Raw genomic sequence first — 16,673 nt, 5'->3', positions numbered from 1 at the left:
AAAATTAACTTCATGTACCCTTAGAAACATATGCAAATATGTGTTCTTCTTGAAGGAGGAAGTGATGGCCTGAAATTTTTAAAAAGTGTTTCCTCCTACACCATTTGAAGTTTACTTGGATTTTTTGATGTTTAATTTTTAACTTTAGAGGATAGTCATTGAAAATCTAAGCTAGTGAACTTTTTGTAAAATGTTTGCATTTTAAAGACTTGTTAAAGATTTTTAAAGGTTAAATATTAGACCAGTATACCAATTTTGATGTTACAACTCTTTTTTTGTTTTTTTACCACAGTCCTTATCTTTGAATCTTTGAAAAAGTGATATGCAGTACATTAATTGTATCAATGTTTTTGTTAATATCTAGCTCTAAGAAGGAGGGTTAGAGATGGACAAGGAAGCAGGCAATTATTCCCAGTAATATGAGCATAACTTGTGCCCACGTTGAAAGTGTCCAATTCTAACCCCATTGCTGTGTTGAGAAAACTTGTACGAATCAGTTTCACTGGAATCCTAATTAGGGTCAATGAAATTTGGATATGAGGAAGTAGAAGGAAAGCTATCGAAAAGGAAAAGGGGTTTATTGACTATTTTATTTTCAAAGAAAGTGGAAACTGGTGACTCTCTAGGAAAGGGAGTGCCAAAATATTTTTTCGTCCTTGTGTTAAAGAGAAGCATTCCTGTTCAGCCATGGTTACATGATGTGTGTGTTGATTATAATCAGTTGTAATTGTGTCCTTAAAAGCTACTTTTCTCCTTAGTTTTCTAGTTTTCACTTTCTTCCAGATTCCTTCCCAGTACATCAAAGGGAACATTAAGTTGACATTTAATTGAATAATGAAACAACTTTCTTTTTTTTTTTTAAAGATTTTATTTATTTATTCCCCCCCTCCAAGCCCCAGTAGATAGTTGTCTGTTATAGCCACACATTTCCAGTTGCTGTATGCGGGACGCGGCCCCAGCATGGCTGGAGAAGCGGTGCGTCGGTGTGCGCCCGGGATCCGAGCCCGGGATCCGAACCCGGGCCACCAGCAGCGGAGCACGTGCACTTAACCGCTAAGCCACGGGGCCGGCCCTGAAACAACTTTCTATATAAAGTGAGACGTTAAATCGAATACTTGAAGATGACACTTATAAAAGTGCTTAGATTTAGGACACGGACTAACTAACTAGTTAAGAAAACATTTTCAGAGAAATTTAAATGTCAGTTTGGGTTTGAGATGATGGGTTGATGTACTGGTATTGTATGTATCCCCCATGACATTTTAACATTTCTGAAAGCAAAACTTTCTCTTTTTCTTTTTGTTTCACGGCATTCCCACCAACTCTCTGCATAGAATTTTCCACAGAATAGGCATTTTTAATAAATACCTGTTGAATGGAATATATTTATAAACCATTTTAGCACTTGCAATAAATATCTAGGGGGCCTGATCATTTTGGAGACTGAAGGAAGAGATTTAGCAGAAATGTAATAAGGGTTGTCTTACTGAAATGTAACATGATCACAATTAGATTAAATAGTAATTAATTGTGGATAATTAGAAATATTTTGAACTAACACTTTGTGATGTAAACTAAACAAACAAGATTTTTTTCTAAGAATATTTTACTGGTTACAAAAAATAAACAGATAAGAAGGAGAATACGTATCTAATAATAATTATTACCAAGGGCTAATAATATATTTGCCGAAAATGGGAAACTCCCCCTCACTTTCTTGAAGTAGTGTCCCCCTGCCTCCGTTTTTTGATTTTGATGAGGTAACTTGCAGCCCTTAACAGTTGGTGGTTTCCTATACAATATGCTTTGCCTCATACATCTGTTTGTTTTTTTCCCTATCTGTGCAGAAAATTAGAAGGGGCACCCTGGACAGGGTGGAAGTTTAGAGCTAGGCTAGAAATAAAACATTACACTTGAGGGGGAATTTTACTCTTGCTGAGTTTGAAGTTAAATGCCATTGGACAACTCCTTTGGCGGCACGCCTCAAAGAGAAGTAACTATTATAAGTCGTGTATCTGCTGACAGAACTTGTGGATTGTAGCAGGTTCTGGTTGACTCTCACATTCAGGCTTCTCCATGTTACTTTAGTGCCCTTTTGGAATTTGGTGACCCATATTGCTCTGTAACTGGCACTGAGCTAAGTCTGAATTTAGTCTTTTAAATCAGTGGACCCCAACTGATAGGAAGTTTCCTTTGTGTATCCGGATGGGTGCTACAGGCACCTCACCTCTGACCGCTTTATGCACTAATGGTCCAGTGGCTCTGAGGCACCGTTTTGTCTTCACCAAAACGGACGAAAGTGAACACAACTGCCTGGGAGGGGAGAGAGGCAGAGGGGAGACACTCCTCCTTGCTGTTTATCTTGTTACAAGTAATAAGCTCTCTGGTAAGAACCTCCAAAGACTCAGTGCCAGTGTCAAGGTCAGGAGATGAAGGGAGAGGGTGTGAAGGAATGCCATTCTGAAACAGGATAAGGAAGGCAGAAACCCAAGCAGGAAGTGATGGGTGCCAGAGGAGGAGGAAAAAAGTAGGGGCAACGACTAGGGAAGCAGACAGGATCCAGAAACACCGGGAAAATTATACCCTGGCCAGAGGCCTGGTTCTGCGTGGCTCTTTATCCCAGCTCATTTTGGGCCCCACCTCGGAGGCAGGGGTGCAGGCCCTCAGATGTCTTCAGCGGCCTGGGTGGAGAGGTGTGGCTAGGTGAAACCTTCCTTATTCCAGCTGCCAGGAAGGGGGATGGACCCTAGGCTACCAAGGCTGAGCTCTGAATGTGTCTTATAGAAGCACTTCCACACGAGATAATTATGTTCACGCATTCATTGGTTCACTGTGTGTGTGTTTATCCAGTGCCGACTCTAAAACAGTGGCCATGCCAGTTGACAGGGTGATGAGTGAGGCCCCTGCTTTCATGGAGCATACAGTCTGAATGGGGGAGGCCGACATTTAACAAGTTAAAAAAATAATTAAAGAATATTTCAGATAATAAGGGCTAAAAAAATTTTAAATGGTACTGTGGTGAATACCTGGTGTGTATGAAAGAGTGGTTAAGTGGCCTCCCTGAGGTAGTGCCCTTGGAGCTGAGGTTTGAAGGAGCCAGCCATGTGAGGGGTGTAGAGAGTGGACTCCAGGAAGAGGGCCCAGCCTGGGTAAAGATCCTGAGTGGGGTGTAGACTGATGTCTGTTAGGAACAGAAAGGCAGGGATAGAGAGCAATAAGGAGGAAAAGAGAGCTGCCCGGCCCATGGCGCCTCAAAGGCCACGGTAGGAGGTTGGATGTTATCCAAGGTGGTGAGAAGTCATTAGAGGGTTTGAAGTAAGGGACTGGGGGGTGTGGGGCCACCTAAATACTTCAGAGTCATCACAAGTGAATATGCTTTTGTGAATTGGCCTGAGGACTTCAGCACCATTTATAACTTCTCATGGAAACATGGATTCTGAGGTGTTAAAATGCTGACTTTTGGAACACAACTGAGTTCATTAAGTTGGGAATTAGCTGGATATGCATTTCAGAAATGAGTATAATTTACACATCAAGAAAATCTGAGTGTAGAGGCTGATGTACTGGAAGTTCAAAACAGCACTGTTTATTACAGAGTAGTTTGTGGTCACCCGTCTAGTGACAGACAGCTGGGTCCCCTGCATGGTCATGTAGGCCTGTCCTAGGTGCTTGGACTCATGGCAGGAGCTTTACCTTCTACAGAAACAGAACAACTTTGACAGTGAGTCTGACCCTTAGGGTGACCCAGTGGGGTGGGCTCTGAGGGTGTGACAGGCTCCAGTGTCTTTTTTTGGGCAAGTATCTCATAGAAACATCGTGAGGAAGGGTGATTTGGTGTCCTTCTAACCATGGGACAAGGGAAGGAGCACTGCTGGGATGCCACCTTGAGAATCAGAGAGAGCAGGTGTTTTTTAGATTGTTCAGAAGCATCTGCTTATGTTTTACCCAGATCTAACATTTAATAAGTAGAATATCACTGAAAGGACAATGTGCAGATTTAGTGATTAAGAAGCAAAATGTTGGCGGCTAATACAGGGCTCTCTGGAGCGTTGTTATTTAACTTGTCATATAACATAGTAAAGACTTAAAGGTTTGTTTGCAAAGGCCACTGAGCCTCAGAAACCGTAACTGTGTAGTAGCAATTTCGGCTGCTCACAGGACTTACTGCTCTGCTCTGGAATGGTGAGGTTGCCGTATATTTGGGTTCTGGATACATGAAGGGCTATTGTGTTTAAGAAAACCAAAGCTTTTTAAAAGCACAATGGCCTATTTAGTATTTGGAAATGGCATTAGCAATTGCACTGAATTTTATTTGTGGAAGGTTTAAAAGAAATTGATTTATATATATTCTTTAATCCAGATGGTTTAATAATTCAGGTTAGCCCAATTCCAGGCTTAATTTTACATTGTTGAGGAAACCTATCCTTTAATAATACTATTTCTTTAAAATATAAAATGAGGCTAAGAAAAGCCTCACAAACAAATCTGACCAGCGCACCCCATCTCAAGCTTTATGTGCCTCTGACCTCAGTTGAGATGGGTTCATGTGAGCAAGCATATTTCAGCTTTTCTATGTCTGAACAAGTCCTTATGCTGCCGTTGGTTTTGAAATAGGCACAGAGACGTGAAGTAAATAAACAAAGTTCACACAACCATTAAATGAAGGTGTTGCTATTTGAAGGCAGGCAGCCAACTCCTGAGCCTGTGCAGTTAGAAACATATATAGTTATGGTGGTGACACACTAGGTGGGTTTGATGCTCAGAAAGGTCAGTATAGTTGGCACACAAGGAGAAAGGAGAGAATGGCTGGAGATGAGTGGGAGAGTCTATAGGAACCCTTCATTGGGCCTTGTAGACAGTTGTGTGTTGGTAAGTGTTTAACAACCGGCTCTCTGGGAAGGGGAAGCCCTGATCTTTAGCATTTGTTGATTCCTGTGGTGTAAATTCTCCCACTGTGGTCTATTTCAAACCACCCACAGGAGGTCAATGAAAATGGAGTTGGGAAGAGGTGCACAAAATTGGTTCTCACAGACCCGTGGGGTTGGCTCCAGCACACAAAGTGACCGTGGGCTGATGGAAGAGTTAGCGTTTAATTCTAACTGTGCTACGTCTTCTTCACTTATATATGCCCAAGGCATACTAGACATTCAGTAAAGGTTTGTGGAAGGAATTAATGATTTATTTTTCTTCTACCCTCCAACACAGTCATGGAAAATGTCTCTCAGGCAAAGAAAATGTTTACCACTTTGCAATCCTACTTTGATCCAGCTGGGCTAATATTTGAAATTGATTAAGAACATGGAGAACAATGCAATCTGTCTTTGTTGCAAGATAGTTTGTTTTGTGTGAGATAGCTTAATCATCAGTTAACAAGCAGCCTGCGCCCCAAACCCTTGCAACTCCCCAGTGAGCCCCTGTTAAAGCTGATTTCTATTTTGTAAACACAGGGTGACTAATTCTTTGCCATCCCTAAAATGTGGTGGAGGTCTCTTTGGTTTCCAGTGCCAAAGGAGGGCTGCAGCTCCAGGTCTGTCCCAGGGCTACAATAGAAGCTGTCCCTGACAGAGGGACGGCCCACCTGTGCAGGCTTTTCTTACTCCCAGCCTTTCATCCCTTCATGGGCAAATCTAAGTCTAGATCCATTCGGTTGTCTTGCTGCTTCTCCTCACTGTGTAAATCCGGGTCCCACAGAGGGTATGTGAGCACACGGGCTTGCTTGAGGGACAAATCACACACACAGTGTTTTTTCCCACTAAAAGATGTTTTAACTGTTCATCTGGAGAAACAAATAATATAGGGGGAAAAAATGCATATAGAAAAGAAAGGATCAACTGTAATCTTACTACCCTAAAAAAAAAGTACTGTTATATTTTGTCTTCTAGTACTTCTTTGGACAGATTTTCTTGGCAAAGTTACAATAATTATATATGGTACATACAATTTTGTATGCTGCTTCTTTCTTTCATGAGCCTTTCCCAGTGGCATCTAAACATTTTGGAAGCATTTTTTAGTGTCTGCAATATTCTGTCCTTTGGATTTTCCCACATATATTAGTACTACATTATTGGAAATTGTTTTGCCATATAAATGAGAGTGAGATGTACCACTTTAATTTTTCTGATTAGGAGGAAGATTGAATTAAAGAATGTGAAGTATGAACCACCAGTTTCCTAAGGCCTGGGCCCAGAAACTGCCCCAGCAGCATTTCCGCTGTGTCCTGTTGGGCAAGCAACCAGAGTCCAGATTTGAGGGGAGAGGACATGAACCCCGCTTTTCCTTAGAAAGAATGTCAAAGAAGTTAGGGGCTTTATTTTAAAACTTCTAGAAAGAGAGAAAAATATTTACTTAATATTTATTTTTATAAAATTTTATCAGTTATCATTTGAAAGGATATCTAAGGTGAAACTTTCGATCTGGCTCCCTCTCCTGCTCTTAAAAAAATTGTCGACCAGTGACACCTCTTCCTAACAGAGAGAGGAATGCCCCAGTGGTCTAGTTTCTCGACAAGTATACTTATTTATATAGAGTAACTCTAGTTAGTTGAAGCGCACATCTTTAGGCATAAACACTTAGCTATCTTAACCATTCTGTAGAGTGATTACAGGCATGGTGTTTGGAATGATGTAGAGCTGTTTCCAATCCTGGCTGCAGATCCCAGCCTCACCATTTACTAGCTGGGTGACCTTGGGCAAGTTATTTAACCTCTCTGAATTTCATTTTGTTGTCAGTAAAATGGAGATAATAATACTTACTTTAGAGTTTTGTTTTATAGATTAAATATGGCAATCCACATTAAGTATTTAGTTTAGTGAATGGCTCATTGTAAGTCCTCAAAAATAGTTAATAATAATAATACTTACATAAGTTATACACTGCTTTAATCATTACAAAATAGGTCACTTATTAGTGAAAACACCTCAACCATCTGTGGTCTAATTCTTGTGAATATCCCGATTGCCAGTCATGACATATATGGAGGATACTCAACATGTCAGCCCATCCACTCTCTCTAGATGATGGTCTCAACTGGGGGTGTATACAGAATTGCCCAGTGCATTCCTGGTTGGTCTGGTCTAGCTGGTGTGTGTGTTCTTTGTGTTTGGAATAGGGTCACGAGGGATGTATGTTTGGTCACATTGTTTTGATTCTTCCTGGGATTGCTTTAACCCAAGTGAGCCTGGGTATTATGCCACAGACCTGTGTTGAATGAAGATATTATTGAATGACCCCCTTTTGGGGGAATCGAGGATGTCTGCCCAATGCATCTGACTGTGAGCTAAGTATCCGCAGGAGGAAGTTCAGGATGTGCATATGTCTCTTGACTTAAAAAATTGGCTTGTTTTAATCTTCTGGGCATTGTGAATCTTCTAAATGATCATATTTCCATCTCTGATTTAGCCCTTTGGAGGTAGAATTACAGCTCACCTCTAGCAAGTGTATGGGACCCTCTGGAATGCACTTCCGTGTGCTCTTCTTCCCATGGACTTTCTTATTTTCTTTCCCATCAGGTCTTTTAGCCCCATTCCCTTGTAAGGACACCCCCATACCCACCCCCCATGGCTGCATAGGTTGTCTACTAAAGCATCCAGCTGAGAGAGCAATGGGGGCTGACATCCGCCCCAGGCTCTGACCCCAGGCTTCGTGTCCTGGTGTGGGGCTGCATCTCCTGGATGAAGGGGGCCCATTTTGTACAAATGCATCCTGTGGACTAACAGGCTCTGCTCCCTTAGGAGTTTATCTCTATTTTTATGTACCTTTAGAAGCCACCTCAAATCCTTTATGAACTGGAGTGAGATATAATAATTACCAAGACAATAGCTACTGCCACACGCAAATTAAATGTACACATATATATGAAGAAACAGACACATTCGTCTAGGTTTTATTTTAAGATAAGGGGACAGAAAGCCCTTCAGCTCTAGAGAAGATCAATTAAGGGTTGGAGATAGGGTGCAAGAAATACAATGCCTCGATTTTGTGTTTGAGAAAATAGGGCATCGGCTTGTGATGCTTAAAGAAAGATTGCTTTGAAAAGCAGTAATTTTCTTCAGCAATTAAACTTCTCTTTTAACTAAAATCCAAGGATTTCAGTTTGTTTCTGGGGCTGGTTGGCCATGTTGCAGCCTAGTAAGAATGGATAATAAGAACCAGCAGAAACTGAGACGAATGACCTTCAGGCCAAAGTGAGTTCAAACTCTGTTTATGTTTTTCTAGCTGTTCTTGTGAAACTACCAGTAAACTCTGAATGGGAAAAGAAAAATGACCCCCTGGGGGGGAGGGAGGGGTGGAATATTGGCTTCTAGCTCTTTGGCCGGAGTAATATTACCTCATCCAGTGTCTTCTGTGAGTGAGATGAAATCAGGCAAGACAGTTCTTCCCCTGATCTGCTCTTACCTGTATTTTTTCTAGTTTCTCTCTCATACTCTCATTCATCCATTCTGTCTTAATATCCCTCTTTGTTCCCCTTGTACCTTCATGCTATGAACTGTCTTCTCTCCCCCACGGTCCCTGCCATCTCTGAATCCCAAATTGGCAGAGGCAAGGGACAAAACCTGGATGTAGCAAGACAGGGCAGTACCTCTAGGTCACAGAGTGTCCTGGTACTGAAGTTGGGAAACAGTGGGGCAGGGAGTGTCCCTGGGAGGCAACATAAGTTAGCTGGTGGTCAAGGGGACAGTTGTGTTACCCTGCTTCACAGGGAAGAGCTAATCTCCTCATTGGGGATACAAATGGAATGACAGTCTTGAAAGGATGCTCCTGTGTCTCCCAGTCAGGCCACACTCTCTTTCTCCTTTCAGCCTCATTTTTGCGGGGTTGGCCTGCCTTGGGTGTGATTGTCACCCTCTGGGCCAGTGCCACCAAGGGCTATTAAAATGCTGTCGGTGGCTTTAGCAGTATGGGGGGGGGGAATTGTCACACTGTGGAGTCTTTGTCTTGGAAGGGGGGACTGCAGTTGTGAGTGCCTGATGTGGGAAGAGGTGAGGGAAAGGCTCAAACCCCCAAATGTCCCCTCTCCCTGGGAACTGTGGTTTATGAAGGGTTGCCGTGTTTCAAGGGTGGAGATTGGTGCTCCAGAGTTGGCAGACACCCACACGTGGTGGTGCACAAGGAGTGTCACGTAGTAATTACCATCGTGACGTGGCCTCCTTGCCAGCTGTAAACAGAACAAGCAGCTGTGCACAGACATCACTCTGTGACTCAGGAGGTGACATCTCACGGTGGTGTTTTAGTTGAACTATAAGCAAGTGCTTTATTTTGAAAAGAAAACAAACCCGTCTATCAGTGGAGCATCTTCAAATTATGCCTATAAAAATTTTACCTATAAACTCCATCTTTAGATAAGGCGAGGGGATTACAAATATGTTTATATTTTTTGGAAATTACTAGTGTCTGCTACTTAGAGTATTCTATGCAGGACTCACAGATTATGTGGCATATGTGTGTTTAAACATGGCTCTCTTCTCTAAGAAGTTAGCAAAATGTTTCTGCAGTAGCTTGTAACATAAGGGGCGGATAACTTTCCTTCCAGAGTAATTAAACTAAACATGAATTCTACATAATCAAAGTTTCTCTGTTTTGAAATATTTTGAAAACTTCCTTTGAGAAGCATATTTGTTTGTGTGAGGGAAGGCTTTGTGATTTAAATTTTGTTATGAAAGGAATACATACGTAGATAAATTCTAAACCTAGAGTTAATCGACTTGCTTGCTGAAACAAGAAGAGATTTGCTGAGTAAACTAAGATACAACACACATTGGCATTGACAATAAAGAAAGTAACCAATAATCCCTTTTTTGGGAACAGCAGAGGGGAAAATGGGAAGCTGTGTTCCATAAGGCAAGTGTTGAGGGTTTGATGGCAAATGGCTGCATTCTCTCATGCCAACTCCTATAAACTGGAAATGGTGCCTAGAGCTTTGATAAGGATTGTGAGGCCTTGTTGAGAAAGTTCTGGAAAGCGTGGTCTGCCATGCTTGAGGAGAGTGGAGCAGTTATGTGAGTGAAGCACACCACACCAGGGTGAGAACTGGGGATGGGTAGGGTGGAGGGGGAAGGGGAGTACCCTTATTTAGTTAAACTTTGAAAGACCCTAAAAGTTTTCAGTGATATTGATGGCACCTTGACTTTGTCCCCTCCATTAGTTACCAGTGTTCTAAAGCTTGAGACTTAGCAACTTTACCCAGGAAAAAGCTGGAGTTTAGACGTCTCTGCTAAAACCTGGATAAATGTCTAGGGCAAGGGCTATTTCCAGGTCAGAAGGAAACCTTTCTCATTGTAGTACTTTATAAGTCAAATGTGGCATATAACAGCTTTACCAGTAATATGACAAGAAACTGTGTGCTTATTGGTTAGTAGCAGTAGGACTGTTTTTCATCCAACCAAGATAGAACAGGTGTGGGAGGCTGGTGGGTTGGAGCTGGAAAGACCTGGGCTCTCATCCTGGTGCTGCCACTTCTTGGCTGTGTCTGCTTTCTCATCTGGAAAATGGGGGCATTTTACCCACCTTGTCAGATTGTTGTGAGGATTAGAGATAATAAAGCTCCGAATGTAGTTCCAGCACCTGGTACATGCACGGTAAATGGGAGGTGACATTATAGTAGAAGCTCTTGAAGTGGTTCCCAGTCAGCTTGCTGGGTTAATCTGTGATCTCCGTCACTGCTTTGTAGCCACATGGCTGAAGCCCAGGACACCTTGAACCTAACAGACTAGTGTAGCCCAGAGGCCAAATCCACCCTGCAGTCTGTTTTTGTAAATCAAATTTTATTGAAACACAAGCATGCTCTTTCGTTTGCATACTGTCTGTGGCTGCCCTCATGCTGTAATGCAGAGTTGAGTACAGAGACCACATGGTCAACAAAGCAGAAAATATTGCTGTCTGGCCCTTTACAGAAAGTGTTTGTCTGCTCTTACTCTGGTGTATAACTGCTTCCATTATTTGAGGTTTACCAAGTCAGTGTTTAGTCTCAAATGTTTTAATGCCCATTGTTGCTGTCGTAATTGCATAATTTTAATTATAAATTATGTAAACTGATGAAATAAGACATCAAAAAGAGTATTGTTGTGGGAGATTCTAATTGTTCCCCAATACCCAGCGTCCCTTCCTTTGGTAATAGAATCTCAAGTTTCAGCTGGATGATGGCCACCAACAACTGAATTACATTTCCTAGGCTCCCTGCAGCTAGGCATGGCCCATGTGACTATGATCCAGCCAGTGGGAGGTGGGTGGAAGCTTTGCATGCAGTTTGCAGGCCATGACCCTAAAGGGAAAGGGGTGCCCTTTGCTTCTCTTTTCCCCTGACTGCAATGTGGATGGGGTGGCAGGAGCTGTAGTAACTGTCTTGGACCATGGGATAGAGTGTGATGTTGAGAGTATCTGAGCAACAAAAGTGAAAGAGCCTGGGTCTCCAACCTCATGGAGATCTCGTATCAGCCCTGGATCACTTTCCTCTGCTGTGCACGAGGGAGAAAAAAAGTGTTCTCTTGTTTAAACCACTGTCACTTTGCCATTGGGTACAATAGGTAAACTTGTATCTTAACACATATAGCAGTTTACCTCTATGACAACTAAGTTGAATGCATTGGAGAAAGTCAGTCAAGGCAAGTTGCTGATAAATATTGCTTTATTTATTTATTTATTTATTTGTGAGGAAGACCAGCACTGTGCTAACATCTGCCAATCCTCCTCTTTTTTTTTTGCTGAGGAAGACCGGCCCTGGGCTAACATCCGTGTGCATCTTCCTCCACTTTATATGGGATGCTGCCACAGCATGGCTTGCCAAGCGGTGCGTCGGTGCACGCCCGGGATCCGAATTGGCGAACCCCGTGCCGCCGCAGCAGAGCGCGCGGACTTAACCGCTTGTGCCACGGGGCCAGCCCCAAATATTGCTTTCTTTAAAAAAGTGGACAAAATAACTAAGAAGGTTGGTGGGGGGTGAGCATAAAAATTTAGAATGATCCTTTCTGGGGATTGTTTGACTTGTCATTAAATTCTTGCTCCTCTTTAAATAAATGAAACTGGAAATCATAGATAAGTCATGGGGGTGTTTTTTATGCAAGAACACAAATCTTGTTCCAAGCCCTAACTCAGTTGGCAATTTTATAACTCCCTCTGTACTTATATTTAAGTTAATATTTATAGGATTGAGTTGAAGGCCCCAGCAGTGTACTGCTTGGTTTGTTAGTCCCTGGTCAGCATTCAGGTTATACCCTAAGTCTAAGAATTTTCACACTGATTTCTTACTATATGGTTTGGAATTAATAGATAAGCCAGACCACCCTAGATAAGGGAAGGGGGAAGTTATTCAATATTGAAAAAGTGGCTTAGAAGTGACCATTGTTTGCAATATATAAAGATAGGACATGATAGCCCGTTTAAAGCCCATGATGAAAATCTGAAAGGAAGGTTTAATTACTCCCAGATAATGAGGACCTGACATTTAGAGGTACCATTGTTTTTGGTAATTTTGCCTTTACATTCTAACCTCCATCTCTGGGATCTCTAGCTTCATGTTTCCAGTGAAATCATAGGTCCCTGCTTTGACCAAACACAAAATTTCTAGTTGTATGTTTTACTGACTTTGCAAAAGAAAGATAGCAAATCAGTGAAGGTTGCAGCATCCAGGCCACCCTCATAGATCAAGCTGGCTGAGCCTGCAGAAGGTGGGCCAGCAGGGCATCCGCTCTGGCCTTGCAGTCACCAAGGGCCTGGAAATCAGCAATCTGTTGTGAAGGAAAGACAAAATTCCTTATATGGCTTCAAGTTTCTCCATTACAGAACCACAAACACTGGCATAACCCAGGTTTGACATTTTACCTTTTAGTATCTCACAGCCTCAGAAAATGGAAGTAGACTGGGCCTTTCTCAGCTTCTTAGGAGCCTGTTTGCTGGGAATCCCTTTTGGCCTGAGATCTGACACTTTGTCATTAGTTCTTGAAGTGTCGTTGATAGCCACTGTCAAAAGATTCTCCTTCTCATCAGTATCACCAGGGATGTTTTAAGGGATGTTGCCAGTTTTAAATATTCCTCTCTCAAGTTAATATCAGTTTCTAAATCTACTCTTTATATGAAAAAGTAAATATTGTTTATTTTGTAGAAGTAGAGGACTTTTCCAAAGTTTTCCTAAATTTAGCTTTTTAAGTAAACACATGAATGGTAAGATATCTTCTGGATTATAAAATCCTGAGCAGAATGTGCCCTTGATTATCCAGTCCAGCAGTACTCAGCCAGGGCCCAGGGACCCTCTGATTTCCTGAAATATTTCAAATGGGGCCATGATCCAAAAATGGTTAATATCCAGTCTGGTCCAGCTCCTTATTTTACAGACCCAAGAAACCCGAGTTCCTCCCGTGGACTAGTCAGAACTCTGAATGGCCTCCCAGTGACTTCTGTGGCAGCTGTGCCACTGATCTGCATGTTATTATATCCCCATATTCTTTTCTTTTTTTCTTTTTTTTTTTGGTGAGGAAGATTAGCCCTGAGCTAACATCTGTGCCCATCTTCCTCCATTTTATGTGGGACACCTGCTACAGCATGGCTTGATAAACAGGGCCATAGGTCTGTGCCTGGGATCTGAACCTGCGATCCCCAGGCTGCCAAAGCACAGCGCACGAACTTAACCACTATGCCACTGGGCCAGCCCTTATATCCCCGCATTCTTTAGCATAATTTGTTAAAAGAACATTAATTTCATTTGCTCTTATGATTCCAAAGAATTGATTCATAACAGAATTCAGAGTTGATTCATTCCTGGCCTTGCTGGCTACATATTGAAAGTGAACTTAATTTTTAAGTGCATCTGATGATACACTTAGTGTCTGGGGTGTCTATGGCTGTGATGTAGAGAGATCACCCAAACCATGTTGGATCTGGATACTTTTGTTAAACATTCCATAGATTAGAAGGTACAAAGCTTTTGTTTATGACAAGAGAAACAGTGGCATATATCTGTCTTTAAAAACAATTACCTCTTATAGAACACATTTTGATGAGCTATTTTTTCCATTTCTTGAAAATGTGTTATGGTAGCATGAGTTAGAAAAAAAAAGAGAAGAATGTGCACGATAGATTCAATTCTTTTTTTTGTTTTTAAAGCTTCTTTTTTTAAAATTTTATTTATTTATTATTTTTAAAATATTTATTTATTTATTTATTTAGTGTGTGTGTGTGCGCGCGCATACGTGCGCGAGGAAGATCAGCCCTGAGCTAACATCCATGCCAATCCCCCTCTTTTTGCTGAGGGGAGACTGGCCCTGGGCTAACATCTGTGCCCATCTCCCTCTGCTTTATATGGGACGCCGCCACAGCACGGCCTGACAAGCGGTGTGTCGGTGCGCGCCCGGGATCCGAAACCGGGCCGCCAGCAGCGGAGCGCACGCACTTAACCGCTGTGCCAAGGGGCCGGCCCTATAGATTCAATTCTGATCAAACTACAATCCTAAAGCATAGACTATCTTTCAAAGCAACAATGAAAGGATCTCACTCTGTCTTTTGATGCATGTTTGTTTAAAATAGTCATTGTGTTGTTTAATAATAGGTGATTTTCTTTGACCATCTGGCTCCATTGGTTCCATTTTGGCTGTGGTCAGTTCCCCCAAGACTCATTACCTTTATGGCTCTCCCCTAGGGTTGAGAGCTCCCACGTAGGTCAGGATAAAATGTTTAGCACCACTTAACTGATGTACTTAGCTGGGGGGAGACAGCCCTTAGAATGTCCAGGCCCAGTTAAATGCTGCTTCACAGTAGTTTTGTCCTTGTGGCTTTGGATGGTTCTCACATAGGAAAAGTAAATGATTGAGGTTGATCAAAGAGCTGTTTCATCTTACTAGAGGATCTTATCAAGTCTATTTCACATAACTAAATTATAGAGTACAAGAAGAAAATGGAATAATAATAAACCGTGTGTGTAACAAACAAGAAGGCATTTAAAATTGTACCCACTGGCGAATCCAGTAAACAGTGACCTAGAGTGAGAGGACTAAGAGATGTGGATGTAACATTGTGCCCGAGGGAACTGTGGGAGGTGTGAACAGGCACATCACTTTCCTGTGGTATCTGATTTACTGAAGGTGACTTTCTAGAAATGGCTAGAACATTGGGCAAACTAGTGATCTCCAATATGCTGGGTTGTCAGCTTTCTCCCTACATAAAGCACACGTGGCAGTCATTAGATCCTCCTGAACACCACTGACAGAAACTTACACTCTGGAGGCAGAGATGAGTATCTGCAACAGGTAAAAATGAAGGAGGACAGAGTAGATGGGCAGACATCTCTCTCACTGGCATAATAAGGTTCAGTCTGGATCATTCAAATTCATTTATTTGCACTGAATTACAGTTCATAAGAAAATACTAATTTTTCAGAATAAAGTTTCCTGAGCAAATTACTATTGTGAATGGAAATGAAATATTGGAGGAACTCTTTAAATAAGTGTTTTTAGGAACTCTTTAAATCTTCATATATAAAATACACAATGACTATTCTTAGAATACATTGAAGGGCAACTCCGCTTCAGTTCATTGTTAGCCAAATTCCTATTGCTATGCTGTGTGTATGAGAAAGTGGGGGGAAATGCATTCCTTTAGAAACTCTCTCTAAATCAGATAGGCTATATTAATTAATTTTTATAATTTTATTTTCCTAAAGAACCTATCACTAGGTTCTTCTGTTGGAATTTGGCCTCACCCCATAGTATCCACCACTGCAGACCCATCCTACCCACATCCCTTTGCCTCTCAAAAGTTATTTCCGGACTTCTGACAGCGCTTCGGGAAGGCAACTTCCATCGTTCCCTTTCTAGTTTGTGCCCTCCACACACCCAAATATATACCCATCTTCCTGGCATGTTGTTGTTGAATATTTCATTGTGCTAATTTACCATGAATACATGCAATATTCACACAATAGCTTATTCTTAACCTCGGCTTTTAAGGGAGGCTGATGGCAAGTTTAGCAAGCATTAAGACATTATAATGAGATTCTCATTTTTTCTGTGACTGATCAGAGTAATCCTCTTGGTAGGGTGTGTTCCTTTAAAAGCCACTGATGTCATTCAGTGGCTGGCTTATATATGAAGATAAAGGAGAGATGTACTCTTTAAAGGACTAAAGTGGGAATGTGGGCTGTAATTTAACAGTCCAGCCCTCTGAATGAATATCTCAATGACTAAGAGTCACTCACTCCAGGTCTGCTGTATTCCAGGGTATATCCTTTATCCCAAAGAATGAAAACAAATTCTCCAAACAAAATTTTAATTTGAATTGGCCTTCATAATAAAAGCACTTTGGAGGAACTTGATCATTCAGTCTGTTTGGGTTGTATATACCTATTCAGGCCCCATGGGATGGGTAAAGTCTCCAAAAAAAACAAAATTAGGAACTATATTATTAATGAAAATTTTTGCACTGTAAGAAATATTTTCTTTAGTGTTTTCACAGATGTTTCGGTTTCATATAACTGGGCCAAAAGTAAACAAACAGGAAGGGGACATTTACTTTTGACTTCAACTACAGTAAATCCTGGATTGTGTACTTCATTAAAAATTGTGGGTCCCAAGCAGAATGCAAGGAAAGGCTTCTATCCAAATTAGCAAATTTGCTTCATGATAACCGTTTATGTTTTCCTTGAGGAATGTTTCTTGACTCTCAGATGTTATCTGTCCTTCAGGGATAAAGTA

At 41.6% G+C, this 16,673-nt stretch overlaps 1 protein-coding gene across 3 annotated transcripts in view; it reads left to right on the top strand.

The window, feature by feature from the left end:
* RETREG1 (reticulophagy regulator 1) overlaps window positions 1-16,673 on the top strand; it is a 141,184-nt gene that overhangs the window by 101,259 nt on the left and 23,252 nt on the right. The window lies entirely within an intron of this gene.

This window comes from Ceratotherium simum, chromosome 18, assembly GCF_057802395.1.
Source record: "Ceratotherium simum simum isolate JZ-2026a chromosome 18, ASM5780239v1, whole genome shotgun sequence".
Lineage (NCBI taxonomy): Eukaryota > Metazoa > Chordata > Mammalia > Perissodactyla > Rhinocerotidae > Ceratotherium > Ceratotherium simum.
The sequence above is the reverse complement of the archived record's forward strand: the minus strand, read 5'-3'. Positions and strand labels throughout refer to the sequence as shown.